Source organism: Octopus bimaculoides, chromosome 3, assembly GCF_046866305.1.
Source record: "Octopus bimaculoides isolate indiv1 chromosome 3, ASM4686630v1, whole genome shotgun sequence".
In the NCBI taxonomy this organism is placed as follows: domain Eukaryota; kingdom Metazoa; phylum Mollusca; class Cephalopoda; order Octopoda; family Octopodidae; genus Octopus; species Octopus bimaculoides.
The window spans coordinates 22,290,250-22,312,506 of NC_142930.1; the positions used below are offsets into that span (position 1 = coordinate 22,290,250).

The 22,257-nt window shown below is 36.3% G+C and overlaps 1 protein-coding gene across 5 annotated transcripts in view; it reads left to right on the plus strand.

The window, feature by feature from the left end:
* LOC106869108 (ciliated left-right organizer metallopeptidase) overlaps nucleotides 1-22,257 on the plus strand; it is a 96,905-nt gene that overhangs the window by 9,191 nt on the left and 65,457 nt on the right. Inside the window, exon 1 of one of the 5 annotated variants that reach the window (XM_014914659.3) lies at nucleotides 12,031-12,559. The exons of 2 other annotated variants lie outside the window; for them this stretch is intronic. The gene's annotated coding sequence lies outside the window, so the exon portion shown is untranslated. Of the gene's footprint in view, nucleotides 1-12,030; nucleotides 12,560-13,831; nucleotides 14,069-14,902; nucleotides 15,029-22,257 lie in introns of those variants that run through there. 2 more of the 5 variants (XM_014914673.3, XM_014914665.3) reach the window with 2 other exon arrangements.

Here is a 22,257-nt window from a genome sequence, read left to right on the forward strand (position 1 = left end):
ATGAAATGAATAACTGTTCAAGAAAACGCAAAAAAATTTGTTAGGAGCGTGGAGTTGAAAGAACTTCAAAACTTTATTATCTAGCAAAACATAATGGGTCAGGCAGAGGACCAAAGGAATTTAGGTGAAGTTTCCAATGTTAACCGTATTCATTTTTGGAACTTATACATCTTTGGTTGGAGAAATCCTATAAAGTCAGACGCCTGTATGCAGTGGATCTCATCTATTTTCCAAAATTCTTAATATCATGACTATAGTCATCACAGAAATGATGCGAAGAAACAATCAGGATAGTAGTCTATCTTGGTTGATGAAGTTTTAGACTTAGCAAGGTCGAGCTCGTCGCAACATACCTCACATTCATCACCAAAGGAAAAATCCAGGAAATTTTCATCAGATTTTATGAAAAGCCTTCTACTGAAGAGTTTTCTCTATGAATTAGTAAAAAAATGTACCCAGAAAGCTGGAGCTGAAACTTGAGAAGATGTTGCATTCTTAATGGCACAGCAAATATGAACTGTTTAATTTAGCAAATACGTGCGGTATTTATTATAATTGAGCAGTATTAAATTTAAACGAATTAAATTATTTTGTTGGAAAGATTCGTCTTTATTGTAATGTATCCTTGTGTCATTTATTTTATCTGACGTTATTTCACACAAGTTACGACCTGACAGATGCTGTTTGTATCTTCATGGCGGTCATCATTTCATCTTGGTCTCCATCAAATCCTAACAAAGTCTTTCATTACCTATTTCAGCTCTAGCTGGTACAGACACTCATAACAATGCCAGTAATTTATCATTGATAATTTCACTTCAGTTACATCGAGAATATTTTACCTAGTTTTCAAGCTCGTTAGAGACTTCCGTGACTGTGTGTGTGGTTGAAAAAATTCTAAACCGGATACCGTAAATCTTACTATAATGGCCGTCTGTCTGTTTCCTCTTCACAGTCAAATGGCTGGACCAATGGTCACGATGTTTTTCGGGATTATGCAGGAAGTAATCAGGAAGGTTTTTGAGCGAAAAAATGCAAAAAAGTATGATTATTTAGTGGATATTGAGTTTTGTATTAATAAATCACCCCCCCCCACGCTGTATAATTCGTGAATTTAAAGAGCTTAGATTTGCGATACTATCCCTTTATTTCTCATCGTAGATGGGCAGATTTGCTATCTTACTATAATGGGCGTAATGTTCGTCTGTCCATCTCTTTGTCTGTTCCTTCTTCACGGCCAGACGGCTGGATAAATGGTTACGATATTTTTGGGGGATTACAAAGATGGTCGTCAGGAAGGTTTTTAGCACTAAAAAATCAAAAGTATGATTATTTCGCGAATATCAATTTACCAAAAATTGCTAGTAAGAGTAAATGAAAACCTCAGTTCATTATTTCGAAACCCCAGAAAGAATATCCCTTGCTAGCCAGATGGTTACGGTCAGAAGTCTTATTTTATTTCATCGCTCTGATTTTATTTGCTAATTTCTCTCTCTCTCTCTCTCTCACAAGATTAACCTCAGTGTATTGTGAATGACTACTGAATGAAACATGACATGTTGAACATTTTAAGGTAGACTCGATTTTAACCGTTTTGAAAGTAAAATAGCCGTTAGTGTATGTTTATCTTTTACTTGTTTCAGCCATTAGACTGCTGCTATGCTGGGGCACTACCTTCAGTTGAATGACTTGACACCAGTACTTTTTTTTTAGGCCTGGTACTTATTCTATCGGTCTTTTTGCTGAACCGCTAAATTACGAGGACGTAAACACATCGACGGGCTAAGTAATGGAGGAACAAGCAGAATTATTATAAGATTTTGAGGGGTGGGGTAATTCGAGCATATTAATCACAGTGCTCGACTAGTACTTATTTTATCAACCCTGAAAACTTGAAAGGCAAAGTCGACCCTGGCAGAATTTGAATTCAGTACATAAAACCCCAGAAGAAATGCCGCTAAGCATTTTATTGGCTGCCTTGAAAATAGCAATGATTCTTTCTACTATAGACACAATATATGAAATTTGGTGGGAGGGTGCTAATTAATTACATTGCCTCCAATGTTCAATTGATATTTATTTTGGTTAACATAGTTTACCGTAGTAAAAAATGAATGTAAATTGTCTGAGAATTATGAAAGCAAATTGCAATAAAAACCGGAAGTGACAAAAGTGACATGTTATTCAATGGATGGGCTTCCTATGTGGGCCTTGGCAACTTCTATATTCCTGGAGTTGTCAGCCATTCATTCAATTTTGTTGATCCAAATGATGACAGCATCTGTACACAGACTTTCAGTATGTGTGTGTGATACTCTTTTTCCTTATTAGTGACATTCCCTTTCTTTATGTTTCAGAAAAAAAAAAGTGTGGTAATAACAATGGTATTTGAATTTACCTTCTGCCATTCCAAAGACCTTGACTTCAGAAATAATTACCTCAGCATTGCATGACTGATTGATAGGACATGCATCTTGTATTTTCACAGTGAATTCACCTCTATAGTTTTGGTTTCTTTTGATTTTCATTTTTACGTTTGTTGTTTGATTACAGTTTAGTCTCATTAGTTTCTACTTGTTTCTATGCAATAATTTCCTGTAACAGAGGTTTATTGGGAAATGTTTATTGATTAAACCCCCGAAAAGAATTACATATGCTAGATTTAAAGTTTAATGAGAATGATTAATTCAACCAGAGGGTTTTCTGACATATTTTTCCTGTTCGTGGGTAGCAGACTATTAGGGACATAATGGATCTTATCTATTTGTCTGCTTTAAGTAGGGGCTGCTACTTAAAAATGTTTGCATTTGACAATAAGTTAGAGATACTTCTATCAATATTTTGACTAGGTTGTTGAAAGCTATGCATAGATTACTAGAATTTTTTTGACACACATGAGCTTTTTGTTTAATTGCCTTTATTTTCAATGCTTATATTTAAATTAAATGTCTAAAAAGACAAATGTATTTATGCTTGTGGTTATTATTATTTTTAGGTTGAAATTGTTAAAGTTGCTCATTGAGCCTGTCCTAAATGTGTATTGTTAATGTAATAAGAGTTTAAAAGCATCAAAAAGTGTCACACCCTAGCAGCTGAGGGAACCTGTGGAAGAAGTAGACTCAGGAAGATCTGGGATGAGGTGGTGAAGCATGACCTTTGAACATTGGGCCTCACCAAGGCAATGACAAGTGACAGTTCTTTGGAGATATGCTGTACTTGAGAAGACCTAGCAAGCCAGGTGAGACCAGAACCGTGGCCTATGCCAGTGCTGTATAACCAGCCTATTTAAGAGTACCTTTCAATCATTGGACAATAAACTACACTTGCAAAGACCTGTTGAGGCAAGTGAAATCGTTGTCATGGCTGATGACAATACCGTCTTATTGGCACTCGTGTCGGTGGAATGTCAAAAGCACCATTCAAGCGTGATCGTTGCCAGGGCTGCTGACTGGCTCCTGTGCTGATGGCATGTAAAAAGCACCATTTGAGCGTGATCGTTGCCAGTGCCACTGGACCGGCTCCTGTGCAGGCTGCACGTAAAAAGCATCATTTGAGCCTGGCCGATGCCAGTACCACCTGACTGGCCCTCGTGCAGGTGGCATGTAAAAACGCCCACTGCACTCTCAGAGTAGTTGGCATTAGGAAGGGCATCCAGCTGTAGAAACGTTGCCAGATCAGATTGGAGCCTGGTGCAGCCTTCTGGTTTGCCAGCCCTCAGTCAAACCGTCAAACCCATGCTAGCATGGAAAGCAAACGTTAAACGACAATGATGATGATGATGAAGAACATTAAATAATTCTTTTTGGAAATAGTGAATCTTGAAGCAGATGAAGCTATAAATAACAGCATGTAAATATTGGGTTAAAAAGAACAACAGATCCTTTGAGCCAAAAAAGGTAAATGTATGTATTGTGTTGCCAAAGGTATGCTGCGATGGAGCTAACCTGCCAGTTGTATATAGCTGTGCATATAATTTGAAGTGTATCCACTTGTAAAGGACACCAAAATCAATCACCTTTGCACTATTAATCCCATATTGATATTAGGAAAAAAAAAATGGTGTAGTCAATTTTTTGTTTTAATTAAACAAAAGACAACTAGAGTTTTTGTTGATGAGTAAGGTTTTTCTGACAAGCATAATGATTTGTATGTTATTATTTAAAATGCTATATGCCTTGTTACAGTCTAGAGTGCTGGTAAACAACAGTTTCAAGATTAAGGGGGTCATTATTTCAAGTTTTGGGAGGAGAGATTACTTTTAAACAGGCTCCTGGTAAAATATGTGTAGGTTATCAGCATAAAGAAATTGACCTTTTAGATTCGACTGTTTGTCATGGAGAATTAATATGAGCTGTAGCAGTTAACAGTTAGCAGTAGTTATGGTGGGTAGCTTGAGACTGACAATGGAAGTGGATAAAGAATGTGAGTGATGATGATATATATATATTATAGATATATAATATGATATATGCAGAAAGTGAGGAAGAGAGAGAGAGAAATGTTATTGTATGGGGGGAATATATTAATATAGAGATGAAAAAATAAGTTTAAAACATAAAACTAGAGGAAGTTATTAGGAAGTGAAGATGAATAAACCTCTGTGTGTGTGTGTGTGGATATGACCGAATAGTGATAATTATAATAAAAACTTGGGTTTATATGTTTATATATTCATTTGCGAAACCTGTATTTTACTGTTAATATATTTTCACCAAGAATCAAGTAATTTTAGCTGCTGTATGTAAATAGCTTCAACCATCTTACATACAACCAGTTATTTGGAAATCAGAAACACATAATTCTAAGCAGCAACTTGCAAAACATTTAACCCTGAACAAAAGCTATGGGAATGAATATACATTGTGTGTATGTGAGAATTGGTTTTTCTTTTGAACATAGATTGTTGAAAATACAAGTGCTTTGATTTTAATCATTTTTTTTATTAAGGACTCTAAAATATCTCAGTCAACATAGATGCAGGCATGTGTCCATAGCTTACACTGAGTACATCTTATAGAGTTTCTACCTTCGCCTTTTCTACAGATCGAGCAGGGTCATCTACCTGAAGGGACTTGTGGTTTGTCTACCTTCCTGCTTATTAGGACTTTGGTTTTAGCTAGGTTGGCTCTAAGGCCCTTCGATTCTAATCCTTGCTTCCATGCCTGAAGCTTCTCCTCTAGTTCTGACAGTGACTCAGCAATCAGAGCAAGGTCGTCAGCATAGAGGAGTTCCCAGGGGCCTCCTGTCTTGAATTCCTCTGTTATTGCCTGGAGGACCATGATAAATAGGAGGGGGCTGAGGACTGAACCTTGGTGGACCCTACCTCTACCTGAAATTCTTCACTGCACTCGTTGCCAACCCTCACCTTACTGAGAGTGTCCCTGTACATGGCTCACACAGCTCTCACTAACCATTCATCTATCCTTAGTTTCCTCATTGACCACGAGATAAGGGAATGGGGATCCTGTCAAAGCTTTCTCCATGTCAATGAAAGCTAGGCTATCTTTGGCTAGGTATTTCTCCTGCAGCTGTCTTACCAGAAATATAGCATCAGTGGTGCTTTTCCCTGGCATGAACCCAAACTGACTCTCTCCCTAATTAGTTGGGCTATGACCCTCTCCATAACCTTCATTACCTGATCCAACAACTTGATACCTCTGTAATTATTTGTATCTAAAGCGTCACCTGTACCTTTGTAGCAGTTGACTATGGTGCTGCTACACTAGTCATTGGGTATGACTCCTTCGTGTACCACCTGGTTAACTATACGGGTGACTAGGCTATAGCCAACACTGCCAGATATTTTGAGCATCTCTGCAGTGATTCCTGATGGGCCGGGGGCTTTCCCTGTCTTCATACTCTTAATTACTTTATCTACCAAGGTACTGTCAAATTCGGATAGCTGGTTCCTCTGTTGGGTCAACATTCGGCAGACTCTCTTTCTCCCTTTCATTCTCTTTATTGAGCAACCTTTCATAGTGGCGTCTCCAAACCTCTCTTTGCAGCTTCGTTTAGTGCAAGTGAACCATCATCCATGCGGACACATTTCTCTCCTACAACATCGTGATTCCCTCTCACACACTGTCTTGCAACACAAAATACCTCAAGTCTTTGGTCCTCACGATGCAGGTTCAATAATATTCAGATCTGGGTACTGTGGTGGCCAGATAAGATGTTCAACTCCACTAGAATGTTCCTCGTGCCATTCAGTAACAACTTTAGCTGTGTGAATTGATGCATTATCATCCTGAAAGATTGCATTTCCCTCCAGAAACAGTTCTGCAACCAAAGGATAAATTTGATCTGATAAAATGCTTAAATAGACTTGACTATTAATTCTGCCATGAAGGGAAACCATTGGGCTGGTGGATTTCTAAGATATAGCCCCCCAGATTATCACAGATCCTCCTCCATGTTTGACAGTTGGAAGAAGGCAGTCTGGGTCAAATGCTTCTTTTGGCAGTCTCCGCATGCATACTCGGCCAATGGTCGGAAATAAGGTAAAGGATGACTCGTCCAAGAAAATAACCTTCCTCCACTGCTCTGGAGACTAATTCTGTAGGTTTTTACTCCATTCTAAATGCTTTGCAACTTATGTTTTTGAAAGTAGTGGTTTTCTGATTGCAGCCCTCCCATGAAATCTGGCTTTGTGCAGCTCCTGGTGAACAGTTTTTGTAGAAACTGGGTTCTTGAGGTGGTCATTAAGCTCTGCAGTAATTTTTGGGAGCTGTCCTTTTATGATCTTTTCTAACAATTCGCGTAAGAGTCCGACGGTCCCTGTCTGAAAGTTTTGGTTTTCTTCCGGAGTTTTGTTTCAATGAGGAGGTTTTCCCCTCTTTCTCAAAGCTGTCATTACTTTCAAGACAGTACTTCTTGATATATTAAACATTTTGGCTGTTTACGTTACGCTAATGCCTGCCATACGAGCATCAACAATTTGACGTCTTTGAAAGTCTGATAGATCTGTCATTTTAATGAATTTGAATTACCTTTTTGTGATGAAATCTGAAAAGAAACAGCAATTTTAGCAAAATGTATTAAGCAAGACTAATAATAAATAAATAAAAAATTGAAAATAAACAAGCTTTTGACGGTTATATAGATATTTCAAAATTATGATGCTAGATGTTTCCATTATTTTATCCAACCCCTAATTATGTGTGTGTGTGTGTGTGTGTGTATGTATATGTTTGTGTGTCTGTGTTTGTCCCTCCATCATCGCTTGACAACAGATGTTGGTGTGTTTACGTTTAAGTTAGCAGTTCGGCAAAAGAGACTGATAGAATAAGTACTAGGCTTACAAAAGAATAAGTCCTGGGGTCAATTTGTTCTGGTGCTCCAGCATGGCCGCAGTCAGATAACTGAAACAAGTAAATGAACAAAATAATAAAATAATATATATATATATACATACTAAAAATGAATATAAACAGCTAGGTGAATGTGATACCATAAAGGAACAGATTCACACATATATGCATGCATACATTTTTAGCTTTTCTTACACAAACATACAGTTTACTTTTTCAATGAACAAGATATATTGGAGAAAGTCTTTTCTGTTTTTTATTTGTATTTTTCATATTTCAAAAAGAGCAATAAGGAATGAAATCAAAATATGATCAAATAAAATTCACTTGTAAGTGAATAAATATACAGAATTAAAACGCTTCCAGTGGAACTTAATTTAATAAGCCAATAAATGATGCCTAACAGTTACAACAGAATATATTTTGTACAATAAAATAAATACATTAAACACAGCACACATATATGATACATGTGCATTATGAAACACACACACACATATATGGTATATATACACACATATATAATGTATGTACATACGCATATATGTATATGCATATATATATATATATATATATATATAACGTGAGAGAGTTAGGGGTTGGGGGTTTTCATCCTCTAATTCCTTATGTACTTTGTACTTCTATATGTAAACCATGTTGGCAAAATAACATAGTCTGCCATAGACACCTGTGCTTTGGTTCTTTCTTTCTTTTTCTTTTCTTCCTTTTTTTTGTCACTTTTGCTATGAATTAAATTAATGAATTCAACGGGATACACCGTCTGCAAGTAGTTGGGTTCAGCATATTATCCTCCATTTTCTAATTGTTACACACACACACACACACACACACACACACACACATATATATATATATATATATATATATATATATATATATATATATATACATATATACATATACATATATATATATATGTAATAAAATAAAATTTAAAATGAATAAAATAACAGTAATAAAATATATTTTTAATAAATAAATATATGTTGATATAAATAAACAATATATATAATTAATGAAATACATATACAAAGCAGATATATAATGGAATATGTGTGTATTTGTGCATGTGTGTGTGTGTACATGTACAAACATAGATATATATGAAAAAATATATCTATATGAGATATATATATATATATATATATATATATATATATATATATATGTATGTATGTATGTATATATTTGATATATATATATATCTCATATAAATATATATAGTTATATATGAAAAATATAAAAAATATATGTAATAATACACACACACACTTATTTTAACATAAAGATAAGATATGTAATAAATTAATAAAAAAACAAGAAGAATTGGAAAGTATTATTATTTCAATATTATTAGGGATTATTCTTCCGAGAATCCTTTTATAGTGTAGCATAATGGGACTTTGAAAGGAAGCTTTAGAACTGTGTGGCAGATAATTAATAAAAAGGGAAATTGCCAAGCTCTTTGACGCACAATTTAGGTCCTGGCGGCAGAATGAATGGGGTTCCACAGCAACTAGAAATAATGAGAAAAACATTGTCATCATCATCATCATTAACTAAGAACATCACCATCATCCCCATCATTATCACCACCGTCGTCACCTCCACCACCAACACCAGCATCATCTTCAAGACCATTATCATATACCCCAAGTATCACCATCGCTACACTAACACCGCCGCTGCTGCCACCACTACCACCAACACCATCATCTTCATCACAACCACCACTCCCACCATCTTCTCTTCCATCACCATGAATCATCATCATCAGCAGCAGCTTGAGGATCATCATCATCAGTTTCTAGATCATCAGCATCATCACCATCTCCACCACTACAACAACCATCACCACTACCAATATCATCATCACTACAATTGCTACCATCATTATTCCCACTACCCCCCCACTATGCTTCTTCCAGTCATTGTCCCTTTACCACTGGTGCACCACCACCACCACCGCTGCCACCACCACCGCCACCGCTGCCACCACCATCATCATCAGGTGCAAAAGCAGCAGCAGTAGAACGAAATGAATTAACCCATCGTTTCCAGGACATTTTGTTTTCCCCTTCTGGTCAAAATATTCAACCCTATCATTAATTTGGAAGTTATTTGCAAGTAATAAACATATAATAACTGCATTTCAGGGGCTACAAAACATTTTTATATTTATTGGATATTCCAATGTTTATTATTATTAATTTTATGCTATTTTTTTTAGGCAGGAGGGGAATAACCCATTAATTTAAAATATTGTATGTAAGGGGATAATCACACGGAACTTTTTTCCCATTAGGCCAGCAAAATAGATGCCCTGTTATATCAATTGTGCATCTGTAATTGCGTTTGTATGTATTTATACAAATTCACTATATATATATATATATATATATATATACACACATACATATATGTATATATATGTGTATATATATATATGTGTATATATATATATGATACATATATTATATATACTCACACAAACACACGTGTATATATATATATATATATATATATATATATATATATATATATATATATATATATGTGTGTGTGTGTGTGTGTATATATGTGTATGTGTATATACATAGACATATAAGAGTATATACATATATATATATGTGTGTGTGTGTGTATGTGTGTATATACATACACATAAATGTATATACATATATCAGATCAGATAGGCATCTATGAGTCTTGAAAGACCATAGATCTGTGCCTGGAGAATTTTGTGTTAGCTGCTGAGGGTTGTGCAGTGTCTGCTGTGGCTGTACAGGCCCACATGGGAGTGGAAGTCTTGCATGCAGCGACTGCATTTGAAGAGGCTCTCCACTGGCACTACTGACTTTCACTTTCTTCTGCCATGCTTTTCTTTGGTGGCAAATTCCAGGTTTTCTTCCCCTTACCCCATCCCCTTGTGTGCTACTTGTTTCCAGTGTGGACAATCATTTGCAACCTCCTCCCATCTCAGGACATCCAGATCTATTGACTTCATATATCTCTTGCAGACGTCCTTGAATCCTACATTTGTATGTATATCCGTGTCTCTACCTGCCTGCCTGCCTGTCTGTCCCTCTCTGTTTAGACACACACACACACACATGTATATACACACAGGGTGTTCCCACCAAAAATGTGTACACCAGTGTTTGTTAAAATACATTTCATTTTCAAAATGTAATAGAGTCAACAGAAAGAATGTAATTATTTTATGAATGCCTGTTTTCAAACTGATGATTGTTCTGGTCCAGGCACTGCTGATAATGTGAAACAGTGGAATCACAAGTATCAGGAAATATTTCATGTAGTATTTGTGTAATCTCATTCAACAGCTACCCTCAATTCATTGATTGTTCTGGTTTTATACCCTCAATTTCATCTTTTGAGTATCTTCATAAAAAAAAAAAAAATAGTTTAGTGGTGTGAGAACAGGATCCTACTGACATCCTACTCACAATATGCAGAAAAAGGAGTATGTAGGAATTGTGCTGCATGGTAAGAAGTTTGGTTTCCAACTACATGGTTTTGGGTTCTGTCCCACTGCATAATACCGTGGACCCCCAAGAGAGCCAAAGCCTTGAGAGTGGATTTAGCAGATGGAAACTGCAAAAAGCTTGCCGTACACACACACACTCACACACACACACACATACATACATACACACACACACACACACACATGGATGTGTGTGTGCATGTGTGTTACGGTTTCCTTGCCTTGATTTTACATGATGGTTGTATACAAGTTTCACCATCATGCAAGCACTTTGTTTCCAATTGTCCATGAAAACATGTCTGGTCATGAGGAAATATTACCTTATTTGGAAACAGATAAGGATTGGTGACAGGAAGGGCATCCTACTATAGAAAATTAACCTCAACAAATTCCATCTGACCTACACAAGTAAGGAAATATGGACATCAAAACGATGATGTTGATGATGATGCACCCATTGTAAACCACAGGTGCACAAGAGGGGTCATAGGCAAGCTGATTGATTGAAAAAGATTTCCATATGTAACAGATGCACCAAAGTTGCGAGCAGCAAGAATATTATTGAAGTAATTTTTTTATCAAGTAGCTGGTTTTTGATAGCCTTGTTACCAAGGTGATCTTGATACCAGTGGAGGTGGTGCTTTGGAAGTATAGTAGTGAGAATAAGAAAAGGGTGGGAAAAGTTTTGGGAACTATTGCCTTTGTTGGTAAAAGGATTCTCTTTCCAACTGAAGGGCAAGTAGTGTGATGTATGATAAGGAAATGTATGATAATGAAACATGGGTTTTTGAATCCTGATGTGTAATGTTAGCATGCATGAACACTAAAACACAAATGGGCTGACAGAGAGACTAAGTAAGAAATGAATCAGATGTAGTCTGCAACAGAGGTGATTGTCCTGGTAAGGATATGTGGTACAAATGGCAGAAGAAGCCTTAAATGGTTGAAATAGAAGGAACCTATGGAAGATATGGAAAGAACTGTAGAAGTCTGATCTAAGGAGGATGAAAATGACAAGCACGACAAGTGGCAAAACACTGGGCTTGAGAAGACTTGTCTAATACATGCAAGCATGTAAAGGTGATGAATCATACACACATACACATACATGCATGTTTTTTATTTTATTTTAGTCATCAGTTAAATTCAAACTGAGCATCTCTTTCCAGTGCATACATACTAACGCACATATTCACTTCATACATATGCACACTGAGTGTATATGATAGTTCTATACTTGTGTTAGCTGCCATTCATTTACAAGGGATACAGGAAACTGGTAACTTCCCGTTTATCTCCTAAATACTACTACAGTATATACATATACACACATACGCACACACACATACATACAAGATCAGGCATCCTAGTTCGATGCCGGCACCACTCCCCTCCAACTTGTCTTGTTGGCTTCGTCCCTATATATCGTCCGCAGCCAGTCCACAGCGGTACATCAATTACCAGTTTGCTTTGTGACTCATTTATGTCGAACAGCTCCCACTTAAGTTGAGTGCCTGTTTGTGAAACATGTGTATATGTGTGCGCGCGCGTGTATTTATGTGTGTAATAATCGACGCCAACGACTCTACCCTAACAGGGTGTCACTTCGTCTCATCGCGTTGCTAGAGAAAGGAATCTGTAATTCGGAAGGAAAGAGTAGCAAGAACTAAAAGAGGAGTAGAAAGAGTAGCAACCCCTCCTTATTCATCATCTCCATCAGGTTAATTATTTTAACAATTATATTTAATTGTACTTTTAACATTGTTAAACATTGTGTCGATGTTTTTTTTGCAGATGGTTCTGGAGACGGGGAAGAGGAAAAGATTGTCTTTTTGTGTTATTGTTGTCGCTATTGTTACCTACCCCTTTTTACGTTATTTCATTTCCCCTTTTTTATAGTTTACTGAAATTAAAACAGGTTTGCCCATTTCCTAGATAATTGTGCGAATCTTTAGCTATACATAGATACATATGTTCGTCCATACATATATGTATATACACAATATGCATCAAAGTATCTGAAGAATATATTTGTTAGTAATGCATCATTTGGTATGTGAATACAGGCATGTATGTATGTATATGTGTATGTATGTATGTATGTGAAATATATATATGTGTGTGTGTGTGTAGTTAGTAATACATCAGTCGATAACGAATGATGCATCACTAATAATTTCCGCGTACACCCTGACACCACACACACACACACGCACGCACACATCTATATAGAAGTATTTGCATCTATATTCCAATTGTCTTTCCATTGTGACATAAGTTCCGGAAAGCACCAAGCGTTTAATAAAATATAAACGTAAATCTAAAATATCCAATAAATTTCCGAGATTGATTACTAGATTCCCGTACAAACATGATCTTTTCTGGTACCATCCCATCTGATTCTGGAAACAGCGCTGCACCAACATGGATAGTTGGCATGGATCAAGGAACACACAGGCACACACACGCACACGCACACGCACGTACACACACACACACACCTTCTTACGATTGTATCAAAACGAAACAGCGAGTAAAAAGCAATCATATAAGATGTTTTTCATTAAAAAAAAAAAAAGAAAATATAGTTTTTGTTTGAACCTGGACATTACAAAATCTCTTTTGGATTGTTTTGAATTGTTTTTCGTCCTTATTTTAATACTAAAATGAAAATGATGCATAGGAAAAAAAAAGTGATGAATCACTTTTCAAAAATAAAATTCTGCAATATGCAATTTACAATCAGAACACACAAGTCAGAAGTACACATATACAGCGTACACATACGTTCCCACCCCATGTATATGTGTGTGTAAAACTAAAAATACGCACTCACCGACTCCTTCAACACAAAAAAGTTATATATATATATATATATATATATATATATATATATATATATATATATATATATATATATATATATATATACATACACACACACACACACACACAGACGCACACACATACACACTGAAACGAGTTCGGACATAAACAGATGCAGGAACACGAATACACGCAACATTGCAATCTTCACGCACTCACTTGAAGAAGCGCACTAGCAAACATTACTGAAATGCGCTCTTCTCACAAAGCACACACTGTGCAAGAGAAACCACACATATACGAAGTCGAGCATATAGTGCACATTACAGAACAGAAGAACATCAACCAAGCGTGCGTATGAAGGCATACATACAACACAGAGAAACTACATATATGCTTGAAGGTGAGGCACACTGCATATAGAACACACACAACGGAGACACCGCACATACACTTAAAGGCGCGCAGACAGTACATTTATACAATAGAGAAATCACACATATATATGAAAGCGCACCATACACCATAGAAAATACCCAGCTACATTCAAGCTGTATCTGTATACGATATTCGACCCATTACGAAGTTGCTTCCTTAGTTTCAAGTCTTAGTTCAACTTAACATGCCTATTTCGGTAGTTCGGAGTTAAGAGCTGAGATTATCAGAACCAGAGGAGGAGAAAAGATAGGAGATAAAGTAGTGAGTCCACGAGAGATAAATAAGAAAAGGTGATATATATATATATATATATATATATATATATATATATATATATATATATATATATATATATATTCATTCCAGGAGGTGACAAGGTTCGGACTAATCATTATGGATTAACCCCCAACTCTCTCTCTGTATGTGTGTGCGTGTGTATGTATATATATGTGTGTGTATATATATTTAAAACAAGTTATTTTTCTTTATATATATATATATATATATATATATATATATATATATATATATATATATTATATATAAATATATAAAGAAGGAAATGTTAAGTAAGGCTGAGACATGTGGTGAGAAAAAGAATAAATTAGTAAGAGTGAAATGATAGGGAATATAAAATTCAATGAGGAAAAGAAGAAAAAAAGAAGGATGGGAGAGACAGAGAAAAGGAGCGAGTGGACGAGTAAATAAGCTAGCTGTATAAGAGTAAAGCAAGGGAATGAAGGAGTAGGGATGGATAGGAAGAGGGGAAAGAAAGAGATTCTCTCTTGACCTGTTCCCCAGAACAACGTTACTCTCTCTTCGTGTAGCTTGCAGCATCCTTGCCGTCCGACTGACAGCTAGCCCATCATCTATCCACCACATTTGAAGAATCAGAAACTCATGTCAGGCTTATTTTATATTACAGGTAAATAAGATAAATTATTCTATATATTTTATACACAGGTTTCACTCAACACCCACACATGGAGCGAAATGAGTTGATTGTAGCATTCGTGCCTTTCTATAGGGTTTATCGTTGATATTACTGTCCCTCCCCACTACCATTGCTATCACCGTCAGGCTTATATTATACTACCGTTTTGATAATAAATTTCTGATGTACTCACACAAGACAAGAAATTTGCAAGGGAGGGGACAGGCGATTACATCGACCCGGTACTTGACTGGTACTTCATTTTATCGTTGTTGGAGGGATAACAAAGTTCGCCTTGAGTAAGATTCGAAACATTAGTAATAAAAATATTGTAATAACTATGACAGTTAATAAATTTCTCGTAATGGAAAACATTAGGTTTAAGATTTAACGAAACATTGAAAAAATGCATGATTTCCCCCCAAAGTGGTTCCTGGCGATGTTAAGTGAAGATGAGTGAAAGGAAATGGCTTATAATCTGAATTTTAATTAAAAAAAACCCACACAAATATGAAGAAGCAGTAAGAGTAGAATAAAAGAACCGGAAGAAATAAAAATATCCACATCGCACATAGTAAAACCATAGTTTCATTGGAATAGTTTCCTTTACTTTTTAACTATCGAACTGCTCTGGTCCAGGACTTTTAGTGTGTATTTTCGCTTCTATCCATCCATTCACTGCAGTTCATGCCTTTCGTTTTGTTAAACACGATTAGTGAGTGTTTTCTGTTGACTCAGTTTAAAGTAGTCGCGTCAAAAAAAAAAAAAAAAAACCTGGGGGTTGCGGTCATTAATTTTCTATTAAAAAGAAATCCCAAACAAGTAGCTTTACAATATTGATAAGGATTTATTTATTTATTTATTTTCCTCTGTTTTCTAAATCAGAAACTAAAATCACTTTCTCTGATTTGATTGTTTATGCTGCTAAATTATTTTTTTTTATATTTCTCATTCTGTGTAAATTTGAACATCCTAAGGTACACACACACACAGAGAAAGAGAGAGAGAGACACACACACAAAACACACACACACACATGTATATATATGAAGAGTGAGATGGACAGGGAAATATATACATACGCGTATGATGTTTGCCCTACAATACAGAGAAATAAAACCAATTTCATTCTGTGTGTGGATATATATATATGTGTGTATATATAAAGGAGACCACTAGGCGGACGGCTAATGTGCTAGAAGAAGATCACATGTAATGCGTCTACTAAGACCGAATTGTTCTCAAAGAAAATTTAGCGGGATGGATGTATGCATGTGTATGCATAAAATATATGGTGATAAAAATATGTATATATAGGCGCAGGAGTGTTCTGTGTGGTAAGTAGCTTGCTTACCAACCACATGGCCCCGGGTTCAGTCCCATTGCGAGGCACCTTGGGCAAGTGTCTTCTACTATAGCCTTGGGCACACCAAAGCCTTGTGAGTGGATTTGGTAGACGGAAACTGGAAGAAGCCCGTCGTATATGTGTGTGTGTGTGTATGTATGTATCATCATCATCATTTAACGTCTGCTTTCCATGGTAGCATGGGTTGGACGATTTGACTGGGGACTGGCGAACCAGATGGCTACATCAGACTCCAATCTGATCTGGCAGAGTTTCTACAGCTGGATGCACTTCCTAACGCCAACCACTCTGAGAGTGTAGTGGGTGTTTTTTACGTGCCACCGGCACTAGGGCTAGTCCGGCAGTACTGGCAATATATATATGTTTGTGTGTCTGTCCCCCAGCATTGCTTGACAACCGATGCTGGTGTGGTTGTGCCCCCGTAACTTAGCGGTTCGACAAAAGAGACCGATAGAATAAGTACTAGGCTTACAAAGAATAAGCTCTGGGGGCGATTTGCTTGACTATAAAGGCAGTGCTCCAGCATGGCCGCAGTCAAATGACTGAAAAGAGTAAAAGAGTATGTATACATATTTTTGTCACCATATATTTTATGCATACACATGCATACATCCATCTGTATCTATATACATATATATATATATATATATATATATATCTTTATAATACACGCAGACACACGTGTGCACACATATATAGTGTGTGTGTGTTTCATACATACGCACACACATACTTTCGGAGGCTTGTAGTGCCAACTGAAACACGTAGAGTGATTGTATTTCACTTGATTTTTATTACTCTTTCGGAACTGTATTCATGGCAATTTAGTGAAACTGAAAATAGATTATTGCTAAAACCACATGAAATAATGCCATAATTTGTGAAATAGAGATGCATTTAATAATAATTTTCCTCATATATATGGCAACGATACTCATGTTGCATGTAGAAAAATTTGTCAGAGTAATCTCAGTTTGGAAAGATACATAAAAGTGCATAAAATTACCATACTGCAAATAAGCTATATAAACTCTGCAGAAGTTTATATATATTTGTGTTGTTACATTCCTGGTGTGAAACTGTGTGTTGAAACATATATTTCAGGCTGGTCTTTTTTTTTTTGACAAAGAAACATGCACAGCATGCTCGTGAAATTAACGTGCAAGTGGCTGAGCCCACCACAGACACGTGTACTCTTAATGTAGTTTTCAGGGAGATTTAGCATGACACGGCGTGTGACAAAGCTGGCCCTTTGAAATACAAGTACAACAGAAACAGGAAGAAAGAGTGAGAGAAAGTCGTGGTGGAAGAGTACAGCAGGGTTCGCAACCCCCATCCCCCCCTGCCGGAGCCTGGTGGAGCTTTAGGTGTTTTCGTTCAATAGACACTCACAATGCCCCGTCTGGGAATCGAAACCATGATCCTACGACCGCGAGTCCGGTGCCCTAAATACTGGGCCATTGCACCTCCATAATATATACACACACACACACACACACACACACACATACATATATATATATATATATATCATCATTATCGTTTAACGTCCGCTTTCCACGCTAGTATGGGTTGGACGATTTGACTGAGGACTGGCAAGCCAGAAGGCTGCACCAGGCTCCAATCTGATCTGGCAGAGTTTCTACAGCTGATATATATATGGAGAGAAAGAGAGGGAGGGAAATGTGTGTGTGTGTGTGTGTCTTTGTGTTTGCTTGATAGTCACACAATCACTGTCAGTTTATGTTCCCATAACTTAGGAGTTCAGTAAAAGTGGCCAATAGAACTTATAAGTAAGTAAAGGAGTTGATTTGTTCAACTAAAACCTTTTACAGTGGTCGTCCAGCATCATCACAATCCATTGACTGAAATTATTTAAAAAAATGAAATTGTTTGAAGTCTTGCAGGTGAACTGCTAGTCTTGAGAATCATCTCAGAACACACATATGTAATGCAGATTATCTGGGTGATGTAGATTGATTGAGATGACTTGAAGTGATCGTCATGTATGTATGTACATATTTATGAGAGACCAGTGCATGCCATCGAAGTGACACTGGGGTAAAATATACAAAGCCCAGTATACCCATCATGACTACCCGTCTGATAAAGGTAGACCAGGCACGTGCATCACAGCCATATGTGCGTGACATGGTGATCTCATATGAAGATGAACAGTGCATGACCTTGCAGGTGAGGCCCAGTTGGAATTTTCGTCAGGTTGAGTAGCTCATCCCACTCAAAAAGTCCCTGAATAAGGGTTGTTTAAAGATGTTCAACGAAACACCCATGTTTCCAGGGGTGAATTATCCAAACCCCAAAGAATTCCTCTCAACACAGGGCTATGTATGTATGTATGTATGTGTGTGTACATATATGTGTACGCATGCACATAAAATGCATATGTTCATATATTTGTATTTATGTAGTAACCCCGTAAGCTCCATGTTTTAAAGAGGTCTCAGGCCAGCAGTGTTTGGGGTCTGAAGATATGCCGTAAGGCTAACTCCTTATGTGTGAGAAACCCAGGGTAACCCCATAAACTGGCCTACCCAACTATAATATGTGTGTGTGTATATATATATATATATATATATATATATATATATATACACACACACACATACATACATACATACAAAATATGGGGGTTTAGTTCACAGGTGATCTAAATGACTAGGTACGCAAGGTAAGTGCTGTAATGGATTTCTAGGGCTCCAAGGTTATAGCCGAGATGGTAGTTATGTAGCCATTGTAGATTTCCGATATAGTGGATATATAATTGTTAAAGAGGACAACAAACGTTAAAGCAAAGCAAACATTTCAATTCATAACATTATTATTATTGGAAAAAATTGAAAGTCTTACAGCTGTTTCTGGGATATCCCAGAATATGGGCTATTCTGTCATCGGAGACAAATAGAAAAAATGAGAAGAGTATAGATTAATGAATTGAGAAGGGGTTTTTGAATTTTTTTCCAATAATAATAATGTATATAACTTGAGATGTTTGTCTTGCTTTAATGTTTTTTATCCTCTTTAACAATTATATATCTATACACACATATAAATGTAAAATCTAAGTATTGAGGTGTAAGAAGAAGGTGAACTTCAAGCAGGCTGTAGAAAATGTAAAAAATAACTTTCAGGAACAATAGTGGTTTATTGAGGTGGAATGTTGTGTATTTTTTCATATCGAAGTATGATAAATCGAAAAACATTATTTTATATTTCATGGTAGGCAGCCAGGGTTGCCGGGTATGTGAATAAAATACAAGAGTAGATAATATCCGGGTTACATATATTTCATAGTGAAGCGGATCCTCAGAAGTGGTAAATATCCAAGATACACCTCGCTTGTGTATTATTATGCAGCCCAGATATTATCTACTCTATTCCTTAACTCTTCTATGTATATGTATATATATATACATATATGTACACAGAGTGGCCCAAAAGTAGGTTTACAGTTATTCAACTATATCTTTTGTATTCATATATTAACAGTTTATATCTTAATTATTAAAAAATATGAAATCATTATTCTATGCTAATTTAGTTAATTTTGTCAAGCTCCCTTTTTAGTTTGTAAGATAGAAATTTAAATGTAATAAAATGTTTTAAAAGAAATTTAAAGTGCCTACGTGATACCTGTAAACCTACTTTTGGGCCACTCTGTATATATACATGTGCACATGTATATGTGTGATGCATATATTGACCAGACTATCAAATGTTGTTAGATACTACTGATCACTGCTTTTGCATTGTTTTTGGCTTCTGAATGATGGAAATTGAACCCACAACCTAGTGATTGTGTGCAAGTACAACGCCCTCACCACTAGGCCACATACCTTCACGTATATGCATATATGTGTTTATATATATATATATATATATATATATATATATAGTCTATGTTTATGCACATACATGCATGCATACATACATACATACATAACACATACGCGCACACACATACATATACACGTGTGTGTGTATGTAATTGTTCCTAATGGCATCATCAAGTCTTGCGTATTCTCTCTGATGTGCTAAAACAACAATAAAAGAGGGTGAATGTACTTAGAATCAACACAGCTGCTGCCTGCTCTTTTCCACAAGGAGCATAAACAAAGGAAAACTAACACCCAGACTTCTACATAGTGTTAATGATTGAGAGGTGCACATAGATTTCAGGGATGCACTTGTATTCTGGAAACGCTATATGATAATGATGCAACACCCAGACTTAAATTACAGCCTGACTTGACAAAAATGTTTTGATTATTGGGTTGATGGTGATTTGGTAAAACATGGAGTATGGAAACTAAAGGAAGACTCTGAAATACGAAGGACTTTGTGAATTGTTTATGGATTTGTAGCTAGACAATACCAGCTACATTTCTCCAGCTGGTATTGATCTCAGGAAGGACATCAGAGTAGTGACTCATGAACTGGAAAAGGCTAGCAGAAAATTGACATAACAGATATATGTGAGGAAAAGACCAATGCTGAGAGTAAAGAATATATCCACAGTTGGTGATAAAAGAAAATGGTTGTTGTATGGCTGGAGTGGTTATAGCTGCACCCAGTTTGTTGTGGTTACAGTATGAATAACAGGTGGTTATTGTTGGGGGTGAAAATCCTTTGGGGGTATTCTCTGATAACATCAATACTGCTTGGCACAGCTGGAGGAAGTAATATAGTTAAATGTGCTGAAATCATGATCTCCAGTCAACAACTGCTGAAAGGAGTGTTCTGCTGTTGAAACTGTAAAATTTTCATGCATGACAGTGTGGTAAGAAACTTGTTTCCCAACCACATAGTTCTGGGTTCAGCCCCACTGCATGGCACCTGGGGCAAGTGTCTTCTACTATAGTCTCAGGCTAACCAAAACCTTATGAGTGAATTTAGTACATGGTAACTGAAAGAAGTTCATCGTATATATGTGTGTGTGTCTTTCCATTTGTTCCTCACCGCCACTTGACAACTGGTGTTGATGTGTTTACATCCCTGTAACTTAGCAGTTTGGTAAAAGAGACCTATAGAATAAATATCAGGCTTTAAAAAAAAATAAGTTCTTGAGTTGATTTTGTTCAACTGAAATTCTTCAAGGCAGTGTCCCAGCATAGCTGCAGACAAATAACTTAAACAAGTAAAAGATAGCCGTGTTCCAATAAATCTATACAGTGTTAGCTAAGATTGATTAGTGAAAAAATGACTGTATGTATTTGTGTGTGTGTGTGTGTTTGTGACAGAGAAAGGGAGAGTTTATTACTGTCACAACTTTCAATATCTCTTTTCTTAAACTTTCCTTGTTTCATTCTAGTGAGATTTTGAATCCAGGTATTTTTTCTTCATGTGTTATTTTAGGATGATCTTGTAATTGTATTGAGATTTTGAGAGGGTTGTATGCATTATATACTGTTTGTTTCTCCGTTCATTCATTTTAGCCTTTAACTATAATGATGTTAATTATTCACTAAAAAATAGAATTGATTTTTTCTGCTTCTGTAATATTTTTTCAGTATCTTCTGTTGGTGTAGTTTTCATATCCACCACAAAAGTATTTGATCTTACTCTGTAAAGAAATATGTGGCAATGCTAAAAAAATCTGAAAAATTGTCTTTGGTAAAAAATGTCACTGGATGTGTCTCTGCTTCTTGCAGCATAAGTAGAGATTTTTCAAACCTGTAGGGTAAAATCACTTTCCACAGTTAACAGCTATAAAATTTTGAATGGATATATCCATGTTTCATTTTCAAAGGGTTAACATCTGTTTTTCCATGCTAGCATGGCTTGAAGAATTAATTGTGAGGCATGATTTAATGGCTGAATACTCTTTCTGTTGCAA